This window comes from Chiloscyllium plagiosum, chromosome 39, assembly GCF_004010195.1.
Source record: "Chiloscyllium plagiosum isolate BGI_BamShark_2017 chromosome 39, ASM401019v2, whole genome shotgun sequence".
NCBI classification, from domain to species: domain Eukaryota; kingdom Metazoa; phylum Chordata; class Chondrichthyes; order Orectolobiformes; family Hemiscylliidae; genus Chiloscyllium; species Chiloscyllium plagiosum.
Genome location: NC_057748.1, coordinates 7688947 through 7694946, shown reverse-complemented (window position 1 = coordinate 7694946; position 6000 = coordinate 7688947). Strand labels below are relative to the sequence as shown.

General features: G+C 43.6%; 1 protein-coding gene across 2 annotated transcripts in view; it reads left to right on the top strand.

Annotated features, from left to right (window-relative positions):
- The first annotated feature begins 346 nt into the window (after window positions 1-346).
- Window positions 347-6000, top strand: part of LOC122541970 (DNA ligase 1-like) — a 60927-nt gene continuing 55273 nt past the window's right edge. For both annotated transcript variants that reach the window (XM_043679265.1, XM_043679264.1), the window contains exon 1: window positions 347-451. The gene's annotated coding sequence lies outside the window, so the exon portion shown is untranslated. The remainder of the gene's footprint in view (window positions 452-6000) is intronic.

Genomic DNA, 6000 nt, shown 5'->3' with positions numbered 1-6000 from the left:
CTTCTCCAGTGCCTGCTGTATGTTGTCTCAATAGAACAGTACAGCAAGGCTGCCAATGTGTCTGCTCTGTCCAGGTTTGCAGAGTGAAGCCGATGTGACATTCTGATAACTCTGACACTCAAGTGCTCTGAGGTTTGAAGGGCATGGACTGTCTCTGAATTGGGGCATTGAGTCACCACCAACAGTTAAATGGTTTATTTCCCTCTCCTGCAGTCCTGTGACCCAGAATATTTGAATGCTATTTATAGAGAGAATTGCAGAACAGTTAAGATACTCGAGTGTCTGAAACAAGAGGTAGGATTCCTCTCTGCAGCTTGAGCTGCACCTACAGACAGATGGAGTAGTTTCCTTTCATTCACTCGAAGGATGTAACCATTATTGACAGCAAAAGTCTTCTGTGTTTTCTTTTCGATTCACAGAAACTAGTGATTTGATGTAACAGACCTGCTTGGTAAGTGTCCCATAGAGGTCGTGCCAGGTAAGTACAATAACTGGTTTTGCTTAAAGGACATGAGTGAACTGTGGAAGTTTTAAATGATAATCTGACTGCTTCAGGGTCACATTTTACCTTCTTTTACCGTTTTTTTTTATTTCCAGTGTTTGTTTTATCAGAATATATACGAAACAGAAGGCCATTCGGCCCCTTGAACCTGTTCAGCCATTCAATAAGTTCATCAGCTTCACTTTCCTGCCTGCGCAAATCATAACCTCCTGACACCCTTTTAGATCCAAAATCCATCAGACTTGGCTTGGAATGTATGTAATGCTCCAGCTGCCACTGCCCTCTTGGGTAGATAATTCTAAATTCTAATTTTAAAAATCACACAACACCAGGTTATAGTCCAACAGGTTTGTTTGGAAGCACTAGCCTTCGGAGCGCTGCTCCTTCATCAGCTGGTTGACAACCTGAAAGCTAGTGCTTACAAATAAACCTGTTGGACGATATCCTGGTGTTGTGTGATTTTTAACTTTGTATGCCCCAGTCCAAAACTGGCACCTCCAAATCCTAAATTCTAATGACCTGTCTGAGAAGAAATTCGTCATCATTGTCCCCGTCTTAAATGGGGATCACATACTTTTAACCGCATCCCCTGGTTCCAGACTACTTTACAAGAGAAACACTCTCGCCGTATCTACCCTGTCAAGTTCCCTCAGAATCTTATTTGTTTCAATAAGGTCATCTCCCACTCATCTAAATTCCAAGAGTATAGCCCAACTTGTTTCACCTTTCAACTCTTTATCCCAGGACTTAGCCTTCTCTGATATGTCTCCAACAAAAATGCATCTCTCCTAAAATAAGGAAACCAAAACTGTACTAAGGATGATAGCTGTTTTCTCAACAATGGCCTGTACAATTATAACAAGAATTTCCTCATTTTATACCTCATGAGGACTGGTGATTGGACTTTAATTTAGATAGATGTGAGATGTTGCATTTTGTAGGCAAACCAGGGCAGGATCTACACAGTTAATGAGAGGACCCTGGCGAGTATAACCGGACAAGGAAACTTGGGGGTGCAGGTCCTTGAAAGTGGAGCCGCAGGTAGACAGGACAGTGCAAAAGGTTTTTGGTATGCTTTCCTTTATTGGTCAGAGCACTGTATATAGGAGTTGGGAGGTCACGTTGCGGCTGTACAGATCATTGGTGAGGCCACTTTTGGAATACTGTGTTCCATTTTCATCTCTCTCCTATCGGAAGGATGTTGTGAAACTTGAAAGGGTTCAGAAAAGCTTTACAAAGATGTTAGGTGAAAGTGAGTACTACAGGTGCTGGAGATTAGAGTCAAGATTAGAGTGGTGCTGCAAAAGCACAGTAGGTCAGGAAGCATCCGAGGAGCAGAAAAATTGACGTTTCGGGCAAAAGTTCCTGATGAAGGGCTTTTGCCCAAAACTTTGATTTTCCTGCTCTTCGGATGCTGCGTGACCTGCTGTGCTTTTCCAGCACCACTCTAATCTTTACAAAGATGTTGTCAGTGTTGGACAGTTTGAGCCAAAGGGAGAGACTGAATAGGCTGAGGCTTTTTCACTGGAGCATCGGAGGCTGAGGGATGACCTTAGAGAGGTTAATAAAATCATGAAGGACATGGATAGAGTGAATAGACAAGGTCTTTTTTCCAACAGTAGGGGAATCCAAAACTAGAGGGCAGCGGTTTAGGGTGAGAGGGGATAGATTTAAAAAGGACCTGAGGGGTAACTTTTTCATGTAGAGGGTGATGTGTGTATGGAACGAGCTGCCAGAGGAAGTGGTGGAAGCTGGTACAATTGCAACACTTAAAGGGCATCTGGAATGATAGATGAATAGGAAAGGGATATGGGCCAAATTATGGCAAATGGAATTAGGTCAGGTTGGGATGTCTGGTTGGCACAGATGAGTTGGACCAAATGGTGTGTTTCTGTGCTGTATGATTCTATGACCTCCTTGCAATAAAAGTTAACATTTCATTTGCCTTTCAAACTTTTAAATGGATAGGACTTGAACTATCGTTATTGGCGTAGTAGTCATGGTACCTGAAGTACAACTTCAATAACATTACCAACACACACCCATGCCCTATTGTTGAAGAACATATGAAATGAGGAAAAGTGAGGAATGCCTCTCTCATGTTATGCGGCACTATCACCGTGCTAAATGGGCTAGAACAGATGCAGTAACTCAAGACTGGAGCTGTGGACCATCAGTAACAGCAGAATCACATTCCAACACAATCTAACCCAGCAAGTTCCCCAATTCTACCATTACCATCAACCCAGGGAATCAACCCTGATTCAATGGAGGGAGCAGGAGTGTATGCCAACAGCAGCACAATTCATACATAAAAATATGTGCCAACCTGGTGAAGCTACAACAGAGGGCTGCGTATGTTCCAAACGTCAGCAGCTAGTGATAGACAGAACCAAGGGATTTCAAAACCAATCAATCAATCAGATCTAAGCTCTGCAGTCCTGCCACATCCACTTGAGAAACGAACATTTAAACAGCTCATTAGAGAAGGAGGTACCATAAACATTTCCATTCTCAATTATGGGGGAGCCTAGCACATCCGAGCAAAAGATAAGGCTGAAGCATTTACAACAATCTACAACTAAGCAGATGATCCATGTCAGCTTTTTTCCAGAGATCTTAGATGCCAGTCTTCACAAATTCGATTCACTCTGTGTGGTATGAATAAATGTTTGGAGACTTTGGATACTGCAATTGCTATGGATCCTGACAAATTTCAGTAATAGTATTGTAGACTTGTGTTTCAAAACTTCCTGCACCCCTATCAAGCTGTTCTGCAACAGCTAAAGCACTGGCATCATCAGGAATCTTATGAAGAGCTTATGTCAGAAACATCGACTCTCCTGCTCCTTGGATGCTGCCTGACCTGCTATGCTTTTCCAGCAACACACTCTTGACTCTGATCTCCAGCATCACTTTCCCCCTGTTAATATCTATGAGAAAATTCACAAACCTCTCAGTGATAAAATTCCTCCCTTTCCCTGTTCGAAATGGCAACTCTTGGGCATTAGATAATGCTTTTGCACAGTAAGGTGAAGTATTAGTCAGTCAGCAATACCTCTAGAGTCCCACAGTGGCTCAGTGGTTATCACTACTGCCTTATAGTGCCAGGGACCTGTGTTCAATTCCACCCTTGGGTGACTATCTGTGTGAGTTTGCACACTCTCCCAGCTGGTTCCTTTTGGGTGCTCCAGTTTCCTCCCACAGCCCAAAGATGTGCAAGTTAGGTGGATTGGTCATAGCAAATTGCCCCATAGTGTGCAGGCTGGGTGGAGTAGCCATGGGAAATGCAGGGATATTGGGATAGGGTTATGGGACTGGGTGGGATGCTGTTCAGAGGGTTGGCATGGACCAAATGGCTGGCATCCAAACTGTAGGGATTCTATGATTGATAGGCATGAGAACTAGATTTGCAAACAATAAAAAATGCTCCTCTGATGAAGATGGTGAGGAAGGAGAAATATAATTTTTTTTAAGATTACTTACAGTGTGGAAATAAGCCCTTCTACCCAACAAGCCCACACTGACCCTCCAAAGAGCAACCCACCTAGACCCATTCCCCTACATTTACCCCTTCACCTAATACTACGGTCAATTTAGCATGGCCAATTCATCTAACCTGCACATTTTTGGACTGTGGGAGGAAACTGGAGCACCCCCCACACAGACACGGGGAGAATGTGCAAACTCCACACAGACAGTTGCCTGAGGCAGGAATTGAACCTGGTCTCTGGCACTGTGAGGCAGCAGTGCTAACCACTGTGCCGCCCACTTTTGAATAGGAAAGGCTTGATTAGATTCCCTACAGTGTAGAAACAGGCCCTTTGACCCAACAAGTCCACACCGACCCTCCGAAGAGTAACCCACTCAGGTATTCGCTCCACCCAGCCCAGAACTAACTTGCAGAAAGCCTGGGACTTCCTACACCGGGAATTATTGCACAGAACATAATGGAGAGAAGATGCAAGACAACATGAGAGAGGGGAAGAGAAAACAAAATAGGACAGGCGGAGAAAGAATGTCACTAAGAAATGTGGTTGGTGACATGAAAAGAACAGTGAAAAGAGAGCCAAAAAGCATGATTAGGAGAGAGGAAGAGAGATGACAAGTGAATTAGAATTAGGTTTATTGTCATGTGCACTCAACTTACAAAGGAACAGGGGTAAAATGAAAAGTGTACAATGTCGCCCACACACAATGCCATCGGAGGTACAAAAAGATAGAGAAATTATGGAAAACAAAAGTTACACCACATGACAGATATTCATAGTATAATTTAGGAAAATAAGAAATAAAGTTAAAAATATAGACATTACAGTCTGTCTATAAGGTCTGCCATGTGCTCTGACTGGGCTCCACCAGCTCCCAACCAGTAGCCAGCTTTGCTCTGGGCCATTGGCCACAAAGGATAGGCTGAAGAGACAGAGTGTTAGGCAGCGATAAATAAAAAACTAAAGAAAGACGACTATTTTTCCTGAAATCATAGAAATTTACATCATAAGAGGAGACCATTCGCTCCCTCATTTCTGTGCTGCCTCTTTGAAAGAGGGTTTGTGTCTCACCACTATGCCCTTTGCTTCGTCAGTATCTCATCCTCAAGTTAATATCCCAGTCCTTTCTAAAATTATTTACAGATTCTACCTCCACTGCCTCTTTTCAGTCAGAGTCCTAAATCCCCACAACTGTCTGAGTGAACACATTTCACTTCCGTCCAGATTTTCTTTTGCCAATCTCTGTGATAAAATGCATTTTTTTTTGTGTGTGCCCATTCGTGCAACGTAAACCTGAAAGTGTGAATGTGTCACGTTCAGACAACTGCTGGTTGCTATGTTCGATCCTAGGAACAGAGCCAGAGAATGTTGCAAGGTTTTCAATAGGAGATTCAAAACAATTCAAGGGTCACTGAACAATGAGTTTGGGTCATTTTGTTGCAGCAAAGGGAACAGGCCCCTTACTGACAATGCTCTGTTGTAGCAGGCTCATGATCTCTGGGCGTTTCAAAGCACTTCACAAACAAATGAATTACTTTGGAAATGTTGTCAGTCCAGGAGCTACATCAGTGTCAAATCCAGTAATCGAGATTTGGAACGGGAATCACAGCAGAAGAAGAGCAGGTGCAATAGGTGGAGGTGGTTAAGAGGGCAGTGTAGATTATTTGTATGCAGATAGTGTGCAAGGGTCTGGGGAAAAGGCAGGAGGCTGGCACTAGGTGTGCATTTGTCAAGCCAGCATGGGCAGGATGGACTGAATGGCCTCCTTCTGCACAATAATGCTCCTGCGATCCTGTGACTCTGAAGTTTCAATGGGAATCTGTGCAGACTAGCAAGCACAGATGGGATCGGTGAACAGGGTTTGCGGTGAGTTAAGGCAACAGAGTTTTCAAGGAGCTCGAGTTACAAAAGTTCAAAAGTGGGAAAGCGGTCAGGAGTGCGCTGGAACACTTAAGGTGACAGATAATAGAGGCATGAATAAATGTTTCAGTCGCAAATGAGCTGAGG